The 13,086-nt window shown below is 35.7% G+C and overlaps 1 protein-coding gene and 1 long non-coding RNA gene across 2 annotated transcripts in view; both read right to left on the reverse strand.

Annotated features, from left to right (window-relative positions):
- The window catches only part of GABRG3 (gamma-aminobutyric acid type A receptor gamma3 subunit), a 666,709-nt gene that overhangs the window by 33,177 nt on the left and 620,446 nt on the right, over nucleotides 1-13,086 (reverse strand). The window lies entirely within an intron of this gene.
- LOC115301729 lies at nucleotides 2,083-5,977 on the reverse strand. Its single transcript, XR_003913263.1, has 2 exons — nucleotides 5,943-5,977; nucleotides 2,083-2,315 (listed from the first exon to the last, which is right to left on the reverse strand). It is a non-coding gene; the product is annotated as an uncharacterized LOC115301729 (long non-coding RNA).

Raw genomic sequence — 13,086 nt, forward strand, 5'->3', positions numbered from 1 at the left:
GAGGACTGGAAGAACTTTACAGTGAGGATATTTGGCACACTGTCTTATCATCAGTGAAAATTAATGATCATAGCACTTATATTAATATGATTGTTGAGAATGTTATCTTATCTCTGTGGTCTTTCTTCCCAAACATTTAACCCTAATATAAAACACCTGTGAAACCTAACTTGAGAGACATTTTACAAAACGCTTGACTAGTACTCTCAAAACTGTCAGGTTTACTAAAAACAAAGAATGTATGAGAATATTTCACAGCCCAGAAAGCCTAAGGAGATATGATTACTAAATGTAACATGGTATCCTAGCTGAGATCCTTGAATAGAAAAGATATGAAAAAAAATTATGAAATCTGATTACTTTGAGTTTAATATTATATATAATTACTGTTTTCTTTTTTACTTATGCACTACAGAAATTAAAAGAGATATTAACAGATGGTATGGAGGGTACAGGGTCTCTCTATGGTGTCCTTGGAAATTTTATATAAATTTAAAATTATTTTTGAGGGGCACCTGGGTGGCTCAGTCAGTTAGGCATCTGACTTCAGCTCACGTCACGATCTCAGGCCATGGGATTGAGCCCGTATGGAGCTCTGTGCTGACAGCTTAGAGCCTGGACCCTGCTTCAAATTCTGTGTCTCCCTCTCTCTCTGCCCCTCACCCACTCATGCTCTGTCTCCCTCTGTCTCTCAAAAATGAATAAATGTTAAAAAAAATAAAATTATTCTTAAAATGTTTATTTCAATTATTAAAATAGCATAAATTACAGATAAGCATTCTATTGTATGTTAACTGGATTGAGACAAACATTTTTATAATTTATCTAGGTATGAATAACACATTTAGTGTAGTGGAGGTATAAAGTTTGTCTACTCATTATTTCCTATGGAAAACTGCCATCTCCCATTTCACTTAATACTGATAATTATTGTCTCTGACTCTCTTTAGTAATAATTATGTAATCTACTCCTGGCCAATGGGGCAATCTATTCCTTAGTTTGCTGTGACTGCAAACTAGTAACTTTTATTGAACCTATCAAAGATGTAAGGCTTCAGGGCAAATGACTAATCTAAAATGTTTAGAAAGAGAGATACTAGTAGATATTTGCATATTTAAGCATTGCTTACTTGGGATAAATGCCAGCAAACACTGTACAATCCTTTAAGACTATCGAGCCAAAAGTGTTTACCAGATTACTAAATACTAAATACTAACTAGGGCAGCATGAACGTGTAAAGCTCTTGGGGGCCATAGAGATAAGTGGTTTTTTGTTTGTTTTGTTTTGTTTTGTCTTTTTATCCTCTTGAAGGTTTTTATCTAGTAACTTTACCAGGGCTTCAAAGGGAAGATCAAGGAGAATCCTGAGAAATTCTCTCCAGTGTTGCAACATGTGGGAAAACAAAAGTCTTCACTGCCCAAACTCTACCTACACACATATTGTTGTGTTCCTTGTGAAATAAATACTTTATTATGCAGGAAGAGTCAGGAAGTACTGCTGCTTTAGGGAACTGTTGGAAAGCTATTACATCTTTGAGAGGGGAACTGGAAAATAAAGAAAGCTCTCTGAGAAAGAGCAGGAATACTTGCTAGGCTTTGCATTACATCTGTAGGGGCACAGGAACACTTGCAAAGTTCACAACTGAAAACCCAGATTCACAAATTCTGCCTAAGACTGAATCTTAGTCAAAATATCACATAACAACCAGCCTCCCCTGCTGCAACCACCACCACACTAACAGGCAATGAATAAAAACAAATGTGCAATCCAGGTGAAAAAACTGTAACAGACAGATTATTTCTTAAAAGGAAAGACCCAAAGCCAAGTCACAAGTCTCAAAGTCAATCAGGAAGAAAACTTTAAACCCAGTTCAACTTCCTACCAAATAAGCAAAAACCCTCACAGTAAGGGCCTAGGATAGTGAAAGACATGTTCATCTCCAAGCATACAAAATATTTGTGCCAGTGTCTATTATTCTATACAACATATTCAACTTTCAAATAAAGTTACAAGGCATACAATAAACTAAGACAAAGGAGTCATTAGAAAGATAAATCAGTCATTAGAAAGCAAACCAGACATAAAAGAGGTGTTTAAAATAACCATTTAATAGGTTAAAGGCTTTAATGAAGAAGGTAGACAACAAGCAAGGCTGATAGGTGATTTCAATGGATTTGTGGAAATGATTAGGAAGGAATCTAATGGAAATGCAGAAAAATACATAAAGCAAAACATATTAGGGGAGATGAAGCATGCCTTTGATGATCAATAAAAGAACCAGTGAGCTTGACAACAGTTGAACAGAAATTCCAATCTGAAACACAAAGAAAAAAATAAGTTAAAAAATAACAGAGAAACCAAGAGGTGTGGGATATTTCACACTGTTTAATATTTGCCATATTGCTAACTTCATATTCTAGCCAGCCAAAACACACAAAATCTTCCAGTGCTTTACTCTAAAGTTCCCTTTTGTAACTAGCTAGAGAAAACTCTTGGTTTTTAACAAACTCATGTGATTAAGAAAGGCCCATTCAGATAATTTCCATATCTTAAATTCAATTGTACCATATAAATAGCATAACCTAATCATGGGAACAAAATACATCAAATTCACTGTGTGGAAGAATATACAGAGGGTAGAAAACCTGGAAACCATCTTAGAATTATCTGTTATAGGTAAAATCTCTAAACAGGCTTGCCTAGGAAAAAAAAAAGATAAAGCACAAATAATGCCATGAATGAGAAAGGGGGTAACATTATTTTATGATAAAAGAGAGTAGAGTCTTCCATTTTTCTAATATCCGGGTTGTCTCATATCCCCTGGTTGCCTTCTCTGCCTTTCAGTCACTTGTCTAACCAATTCCCTGCATTCAATTTCCTCAGCTGTCTTCCTACTCCCTCTCTGACCAGCTCTAGTCAGTTGATATGTAAGGTATATTTTCCATAGAGAGGGACATATATTTCTTCTCCAAGTTCTTATGTCTTTTGTGCTTTCTCCAGGCCCTCTTTTAATGGCACTGTGCTCCTTCTAACAGCCTGGCTGCCCAGACACCCTTTCCACCATGTCAAATGCAGTCCTTTGCTTAGTGAGTACCTGCTTTCTCCTTCAGGTCGAAGTTTGAAGATCACACTCCTGACCACTAGGGTGAAATCAGGCTCCCCAGTTAGCATCTTACAGAAAATTTTGCCCACGTGCTCTCCTTAACTTTTGACAGTTGTAATTTCATACTTTTCAGTGACATTATTGATTAACTTCCATCTTCCCTACCGACTACAAACTCAATAAGATCTGGGACTTTGCTTCCTTCACTCACGATTTCATTCTAATGCCTAGCAAGAGACATTACTCAGAACAGATGATTACTAATCACATAAGTCAATAAATGAATGAAAAGACAATTGCCATGTTAGACTACAGCCAAATGGATGAGTAGGTTAAGCAATATATTGCCCTCACAGGAATAGCTGTGGACTCTGGTCCTCCCCTGCCTTCCTCACTCTTTTGGTAATCTCAGTGCCTTCCAATTTTCTAATGTATTTGTAGGCTCAAACTCAGTAGTTTTGTTCTCTGTGCTTATGAGAATTGCTGGTATATTTGCTCATCCATCATCAGCAGTTTTATTTTGTAAAGAAGCAGAGTATCATATTTAAGAACACAGCCATAGCAACTATATTGCCTGGGTTTTGAGTAGGTGGCCCATCTCTTTGTATCTTTACTTTCCTCACCTGTGAACTAGTAATAATAATGGTATCTATATCTCCTTTGGTCAGTGGGTAGATCAAATAAGTTAATAAATGTAAAGCACTTAAACAGGGCCCAGCAGAAAGAAGTTGTCAGCACATGTCAACTGTGTTTTTAAACTATGCTGGTGTTGTCACCTTTGATGTTTTTCAGAATAGGGACCAAGTAAAATTCATACTTGTATCTAATTACTTCAATAAGGATTACAAGCTTAATTGTTGCTAATGCTCAGTGCTTATCAATATTCTCAGAAGCCTAACTGTTTCTCACATGGAAATCAGCATTTCCATTAAAACAAAACTTTTTATAAAAAATGATTTGGTTTTTGAAAACAAATGTAAGACTAATCCTCAGATTGGAGTTAGGCATTTTTTATATGACTTGTGCCTCTCATCAATGACTGGATTATTTGTAGTCCATAATATGTCTCTAGATTTAGTGCTATTGTTTCAATAATGGAAGATGTGAATGGAAAAACAGACATTAGAAAGTCAATCACCCTTGTGTACTATATTTTTTCTCTGGAGACTTTTTCTGGGGAATGTTTTATCTGGGACCAATTAGTGCTTAGAATGCAACCACTTCTCAAGTCTGTGTTTCCAATATTCTAGAATTAGTCTTAATTCTAATCAAAGTAAATCCTAAAAATCTTAAGAATTGTCATAGTGTGCAATGATAAATATGAAAAAAGTATATCTTAAGCCATATAAAGTTAGTTATCTTGGGATAGTAAAGGTATTGTGCTTCGTACCACTATAATTGGCCAGATTTTATAGATAAGAAATTCCTAATGGGAATCTTTTTCCTAAATTATAACTAAAAATTAGAACAAGCCCAATCATAACTCCAAAATGTGATACTTCTCATATGAGTGAGTAGACACGCCATGTACATGGAGTAGTGGAAATTCACAGTGATTACCATGAGTAATTTTTTAATGATGATCACAATAAAGCTGCTATCTTTCTGATATGGTATATATTTTTCAGAGAAAAGCATTGCAATGGCCTCAGATTTCTCCAAAACAATGGTCATGACCAAAAGACAATAGAACCATGTCTACAAATTTTCAGGGAAAGAAACTTTCCCTTTGACTTATCTAAGACACAATTAAAGAATACAGGCAAGAGCAAACATTTTTAAACATAAGAAAAGTCAGGGGATACAGCAATCATGGGTCTTCCATGAAAAAAAACGCTTAAAAAAATAAAATCCATCCCATTAAATATTGGCTCAAATTAAAAATTCAGGGAAATGGTCAACTTTCTTTCAGAGTCTTTTGGGCCACAACAGTTTTTAGCCTTCATGCCAATGCAGTATATCTTGGAGCCACTCCTTCTGAACCCCTATACTACATACAAATGAAATCAGTGGAAAGGCAATATCTCCCTTTACCTTCCAAATAAGTGTTAGGTATCCTCCTAACATTTGCAGGACCCAGGACAAGATTGCAAATAGAGACCTTTATTAGATACATTTAGAGTTTAAAAAAAAAGCATAAACCAACTTAGTAAAGTAGTAAAATATGTTTTTATCCTCTTTATCCTCCTAACCTGGTAATTATACTTTATTATGACCTAGCAGTCTAGGTTCAAATATGAAATTCTTGGATCCTTGGAATTCCATCCTGGAACATGGAACTATAAGGAAATAAGTTTGTAGTTACTGGTCCCAAGCCTGAAGCTTCCTACTTCTCTCCCCACCTTCAGATCCATCCCACAGCACAATATATGTGGATAAGCTATCCTGCACATAAAAGTTCCTCATATATCCAATAAACAGTGTTAGCATGGCCATCCCTCAGATAAGCAAATGCAACAAAATGTTAACAATTGGTAAACCTAGGTGAAGAGCATACAGGTGTTCATTGAATTATTCTTTCCATTTTTTAAAGGTTTAAAGAGCCCAATATAAAAAGGAGAATTATAGGTCAATATCCTTGGTGAACATGAATGCAAAAATTCTCAACAAGATAGTAGCAAATCTAATTCAATAGTACATTAAAGAATTCAGGATGATCAAGTGGGATTTATTCTTGGGCTCTAGGGCTGGTTCAATATTCACACATCAATCAACATGATACACTATATTTATTAATAAAAGAACTATATTATCATCTCAGATGCAGAAAAAACATACAAAATACAGCATCCATTCTTGATAAAAACCCTCAACAAAGTAGGGTTAGATGGAACATACCTTGATATCCAAAAGACTCACAGCTAATATCATCCTCAATGGGGAAAAATTGAGAGAGTTTTCCCTATAATCAGAAACAAGATAAGGATGTTTACTCTCAAGATTACTATTTAACATAGTACTGGAATTCTTAGCCTCAGCCATCAGAAAACAAAAAAAGAAATAAAGAGTGTCCGAATCAGGAAGGAAGAAGTCAAATTTTCATTTTTTGCAGACAACATGATACTCTATGTTGAAAGACTCCACAAAAAAATTGCTAGAATATATGAATTTGGCAAAATCATAGGTATAAAAGCAATATGTGAAAATCTGTTGCATTTCTATACAACAATAAAGAAGCAGCAGAAAAATAATCAAGAAATCCATCCCATTTGCAATTGCACCAAAACCAGTAAGATGCCCTAGGAATAAACCTAACTAAAGAGGGAAAAGACCTATACTCTGAAAACTACAGAACATTTATGAAACAAATTGAAGAAGTAACAAAGAAATGGAAAAGCATTCCAGGCTCGTGGATTGAAAGAATATTTTAAAAATGTCTATACTCCCCAAAGCAATCTACTTTTAATGCAATCTCTATTAAAATACCACCAGAATTTTTTGCAGAACTAGAATAGCCCTAAAACTTGTATGGAACCACAAAAGACCCTGAAGAGTCAAAACAATCCTGAAAAAGAAAGACAAAATTGGAGGCATCACAATTCTGAATTTCAAACTACATTACAAAGCTGTAGTCATCAAGATAGTATGGCACTGGCACAAAAACAGATACATGACCAATGGTACAGAGTAGAAAACCAGAAATGGACCCATAACTATATGGTCAACTAATCTTTGACAGAGAAGAGAAGAATATCCAGTGAAAAAAGACAGTCTCTTTAACAAATCGTGTTGAGAAAACATGGCAACATGCAGAAGAATGAAACTGGACCCTATATTACACCATACACAAGTGTAAATTCAAAATGGATTAAAGACCTAATTGTGAGATAGGAAAGTCAAATTCCTAGAGAAGAACACAGGCATTAATATCCTTGACCTCAGCTGGGATAACTTCTTACTACACATATCGCCGAAGGCAAGGCAAACAAAAGCAAACATGAACTATTGGGACTTCAAGATAAAAAGCTTATGCACAGCAAAGGAAATCATTAACATAATGAAAAGGCAGGCTACAGAAAGGGAGAAGATGTTTGCAAATGACATACCTGATAAAGGGTTAGTATCCAAAATCTATAAAGAGCTTATCTAACTCAATACCCAAAAACAAATAATCCAGTTAAGAAATGGGCAGAAGACATGAACAGACACTTGCCCAAAAAAGACAGCCAGATGGCTAACAAACACACGAAAAGTTGCTCAAAATCATTCATCATCAGGAAAACACAAATCAAAACTATGATGAAATACCACCCTACACCAGTCAGAAGGGTTAGCACACCCACCCACCCACACTCACACCCACATCCTCACACACACAAGAAAGAACAGGTGTTGGTGAGGACACAGAGAAAGAGGAGTCTTCTTGCACCATTGGTAGGAATACAAACTGGTGCTGCCACTCTGGAGAACAGTTTGGAGGCTACCTAAGAGACCCTAGATTCATCAATTGCACTATTAGGTATTTACCTAAAGGAAACAAAAATACAGGTTTGAAGGGGTATTTAGTGTTTAGCACTATCAACAATAGCCAAAATATGGAGAGACCAAATATCTATTGAATGATGAATGGATCAAAATGTCTATCTACCTATCTGTCTATCTATCTATCCATCCATCCACACATACACACAATAGAATATTTCTCAGTCATCAAAAAGAATGAAATCTTGACATTTGCAATGACATGGATGGAGCTAGAATGTATTATGCTAACTAAGCAAAGTAAGTCAGAGAATAACCAGTGCCATATGACTATATGACTTCACTCATATGTGGAATTTAAGAAACAAAACAGATGAGCATATGGGAAGAGGTGGGAGAGAAGAGAGGGAAACAAGTCACAAGAGACTCTTAATGATAGAGAAAAAACTATGGGTTGATGGAGGGAGGGTTGAGTCAGAGATGGGCTAGATGGGTGGTGAGTATTAAGGAGGACATTATTGTGATGAGCATTGGGTGTTGTATGTAAGTCATGAATCACTAAATTCTACTTCTGAAACCAATATTGCACTCTATGCCAATTAACTAAAATTTAAATTTTAGAAAAAGAAAAAATAAGAGAAGACATTTTATTTTATTATTTTTTAATGTTTTATTTATTTTTGATACAGAGAGAGACAGAGCATGAGAGGGGGAGGGGCAGAGACAGAAGGAGACACAGAACCGGAAGCAGCCTCCAGGCTCTGAGCTAGCTATCAGCACAGAGCCTGACGCGGGGCTCGAACCCATGAACGTGAGATCTGACCTGAGCCGAAGCCTGAGGCTTAACCAACTGAGCCACCCAGGCGCCCCAAGAGAAGACATTTTAAATTAAAATGTAGGAAAAATGAAGGTTTTGCTATTTAAAAAGTTAAATTTCAAAGTTTGCCTGCCTCCTGCCTAAAAGAATTTAAATAGAGCAGCTGTTCCAGGAAGGGAGTTATCACCATAGAACAACTACAGTATAATATGAAGTAGCAGTGGCAGAAAGGAATTTAACAAAGTCTGTTTCCTAAAATTCCTCTCTATATCCCATTATTTCTGCAGAGCCCAGCAAACGTTTGTTTGCCAAACATTTATTCTTCTTCATTTTCCTGTAAATTGTTTTCCTTCTCTTTGACTTAGACCCTACCGCCTCTCCTTAGCCCAGCATATATACCTTATTTTGTCTGACTATCTTCAATGTCTCATGTTTAGGCTACTTCCATGTACATATGTAATTAAATTTTATTTTCACCTGCTTAAAAAAGAACTGAGGGACAAAGGAATATTACATCAGTAAATTTAGTAATCATTGAATTCACTTTAATAGAGAATGATTTTTAAAACTTTGGAAAATATTCCAGAAAATAATTTGATATTTATGGAATCAAAGAGTGAAAAATCACAAATGTAAGAAATACTGGCCATGTGAAATATGAACGAGAGGAGAGCTTAGAAAGATAGTGTCTCTGAGAAAGAGTAAAGTTTCTGGTGTCTGGGAGCTGGCTTGATACTATTTGCCAGGGTTCCCTGTGTTGCTAGGAGTTGACCTGACCCAGATAGGTGTGTGGTAGCATCCAAAATCAGAGCCAAATCCAAATCCTCAAAACTTTCCTCAGACACCTGAAGGCTATAATAATTCCTTTCTGTCCGTCCCTTTTACTGAGATGTTCCATGATTCCCACAGGGCGTGTTCTCCTTCACTGCAATGAGTTATAACTCCACCTTATTCAGCTGTAGGTGTATTCCTGATGGTCTCCAGCTGAAGAATATTGACACCCCCTCAATGTCATGGTGCTGAGACTATCGAGTCTGTCTAAAATTAAAGCAAAAGACTAATAATTAGCCTAAGTCTGAAATGTAAAAAAGTTTTTCTTAACTTCAGAGGGACTTAAAAATTTTTTTAACGTTTTATTTTTGAGAGAGAGAGAGAGAGACAGAATGTGAGTGGGGGAGGGAGGCGGGCAGAGAGAGATGGAAACACAAAATACAAAGCAAATTCCAGGTTCTAAGCTGCCAGCACAGACCCCAATGTGGGGCTGGAACTTACAGACCGTGAGATCCTGGCCTGAGCTGAAGTTGCATGCTGAACCGACTGAGACACCCAGGCGCCCCCAGAGGGATTTATTAGAAAATATATTTGTTAATGAAAAAACATTTATTTGAAGTTTTAATTTTTCCACTCTTTAATTTTTTATTATTCTATTAGAATGAAGAGAAATTATATACATTCTTTATTTAGAAAATAGCATCAACTATAAAATTGTTATAAATCATATCTACATTTAATTAATTAGTTAATTGATTTTTAGCATCAAGCCCTGCGATTCCCAACAACGTCCCTAAAAAATGTTTTTGTTGGTCTAAATTGTATATAATTGCTGTTGCTGCTGGTTTGTTTTGTTTTGTTTCTGTTTTTGTTTTTCCATCACAATAAGTGTACTCTTTAAACCCCATCACCTATTCCCTACCAACCTCCCCTCTGGTAACCATCAGTTTGTTCTCTATAGTTAAGAGTTTGTTTCTTGGTTTCCTCTCTCTCTGTCTCTTTTCTTTTGCTTTTTGTTTTGTTTCTGTAATTCTACATATGAGTGAGATCATATGTTATTATTCTTTGTCTAACCTATGTGGCTTAGCATTGTGCTCTCTAGATCCATCCATGTTATTGTAAATGGCAAGATTTCATTCTTTCTATGAGTGAACAATATTTCATTGGCTATATATACTCCCTCTTCTTTATTCATTCATCTATCAAAGGACACTAGGGCTGTTTCTATAGTTTGGCTATGGTAGATAATGCAGCAATAAACATAGTGGTGCATGTATCCTTGGAACTAGTGTTTTGTATTTTTTGGATAATTACCCAGTAGTGCAATTATAGGATTATAGGGCAGTTCTACTTTTAACATTTGGGAAAGTCTTCATTTTGTTTTTCACAGTGGCTGCACAAAGTTGCATTTCCACCAACAGTGAAAGAGGATTCCTTTTTTTCTACATCCTCACCAATACCTGTTGTTTCTTGTGTTTTTTATTTTAGCTCTTTCCACAGATGTGAGGTAATATCTCATTGTAGTTTTGATTTGCATTCCCGTGATGATGAATTATGTTGAGCATCTTCTCATGTGTCTGTTGTCCATGCATATGCTCTTTGGAGAAATGTCTCTTCATGTCTTCTGCCCATTTTAATTGGATTATTTGGGAGTTTTTGTTTTTTGGTTTGTGTGTGTGTGTGTGTGTGTGTGTGTGTGTGTGTGTGTTGAGTTGTACAAGTTCTTGATATATTTTGGATACTAACCTTTATCAGATATATCATTTGCAAATATCTTCTTCCCTCAGTAGGTGTCTTTTAGTTTTATTGTTTCTTTTGCTGTACAGAAGTTTTTTTTTTAATTTTTATGTATTTCCAATAGGTTATTTTAACTTTTATTTCCCTTGCTTCATGAGACAGATCTAGAAAGAAGTTGCTATAGCTCATGTCAGAAAATTTACTGCCTGTTCTCTCTTCTAGGATTTTGGTTTCAGATCTCAGATTTAGGACTTTAAACTATTTTGAGTTTATTTTTCTGTATGGTGAAAGAAGATGATACAGTTTCATTCTTTAGAATGTAGCTGACCAGTTTTCACAACACCATATGTTGAAGAAACTTTTTCCTATTGTATGTTCATTCCTCCCTTGTTGAAGACTAATAGACCATATAATTGTTGGCTTATTTCTGGGTTTTCTGTTCTATTCTATTGATCTATGTGTCTATTTTTATGCCGATGTCATACTGTTTTAATTTCTACTGATTGTAATATAACTTTATGTCTAGAATTGCAATGTCTCCAGTTTTGTTTTTCTTTTGCAAGATTGTTTTGGATATTCGAAGTCTTTTATATTTCCATACAAATTTTTGGATTGTTTGTTCTAGTTCTGTGAAAAATGCTGTTGGTGTTTTGATACGGATTGCCTAAAATATGTAGATTGCTTCTGGTAGTATAAACATTTTAACAATATTTGTTCTTCTAGTCCTGAAGCATGGAATGTCTTTCCATTTTTTTTTTTTTTGCATACTTTTGAATTTCTTTTATCAGGTCCTTTAATTTGTAGAGTACAAGTCTTTTACCTCTTGAGTTAGGTTTATTCCTAGATGTTTTATTGTTTTGGGTACAACTTAAATGAGATTGTTTTCTTAATTTCTCTTTATGTTTCTTCATTATTAGTGTATAGATTTTAATAGATTTTGGTTTATTGATTTTCTATGCTGTGACCCTACTGACTTCATTTATCAGTACTAGTAATTTTTTGATGGAGTCTTTTGTATTTTCTATATATAATACCATGTCATCTGCAAATAGTGTTTTACTTCTTTCTTTTCAATTTGGATGTCGTTATTGGTTGTTGCTGTTGTTGTCGTCTAATTATGTGGTTAGAACTTCCAGTACTATATTGAATTAAAGTGGTGAGATTGGAAATCCAAGCCTTGTTCCTGACCTTAGTGGAAATGTCCTGGTTTTCCCCATTGGGTATGATGTTAGTACAGGTTTTTCATATAAGGCCTTTATTATTTTGAGGAATGTTCTCTTTAGACCTACTTTGCAGAGAGTTTTTATCAAGAATGGATGTCGTACTGTGTCAAATGCTTTTTCTGCATCTATTGAAATCAATACATGATTTTTTATGCTTTCTCGTATTAATGTAGTGTATCACAGATTGGTTTGCAAATATTTAACTACACTTGAATCCTAGAAATAAATCCCACTTAATCGTGGTAAATGATTTTTTAAATATATTATTAGATTTGGTTTGATTATATATATAAATAGTTTATTGTCAAATTGGTTTCCATAAAACACCCAGGGCTCTTCCCCACAACTGCCCTCCTCCATCACCACCACCTCCTTTCCTCCTCCTCCTCCTCCCCCTTCAACTCTAGGGTTCCTTTTCAGTATTGAATAGTCTCTCATGTTTTCAATCCCTCTCTCTCCCCAACTCTCTTTCCCCCTTCCCCTCCTCATGGTCCTGCGTTAGGTTTCACCTGTACTCCTGTTAGACTTATGAGTGAAAACATATGATATCTGTCCTTCTCTGCCTGACCTATTTCGCTTAGCATGACACCCTCAAAGTCCACCCACTTTCCTACAAATGGAAATATTTCATTCTTTCCATTGCCATGTAATACTCCATTGTATATATATACACACCACATCTTCTTGAACCATTCATCAGGTGATGGACATTTAGGCTCTTTCCATGTTTTGGCTATTGGTGACAGTTCTGCTATGAACATTGGGGTACATGTGCCCCTATGCATTAGCACTTCTGTATCCCTTGGGTAGATGCTAGCAGTGCTATTGCTGGGTAATAACGAAGTTCTATTGATATTTTTTTGAGGAACCTTCACACTGTTTTCCAGAGAGGCTGCACCAGTTTACATTCCCACCAACAGTGTAGGAGGGTGCCCATCTCTCCACACCCTCGCCAGCACCTATAGTCTCTTGATTTGTTCATTTTAGCCACTCTGACTGGTGTGAGGTGGTA

The sequence above is a fragment of the Suricata suricatta genome, chromosome 9 (assembly GCF_006229205.1).
Source record: "Suricata suricatta isolate VVHF042 chromosome 9, meerkat_22Aug2017_6uvM2_HiC, whole genome shotgun sequence".
In the NCBI taxonomy this organism is placed as follows: Eukaryota; Metazoa; Chordata; class Mammalia; order Carnivora; family Herpestidae; genus Suricata; species Suricata suricatta.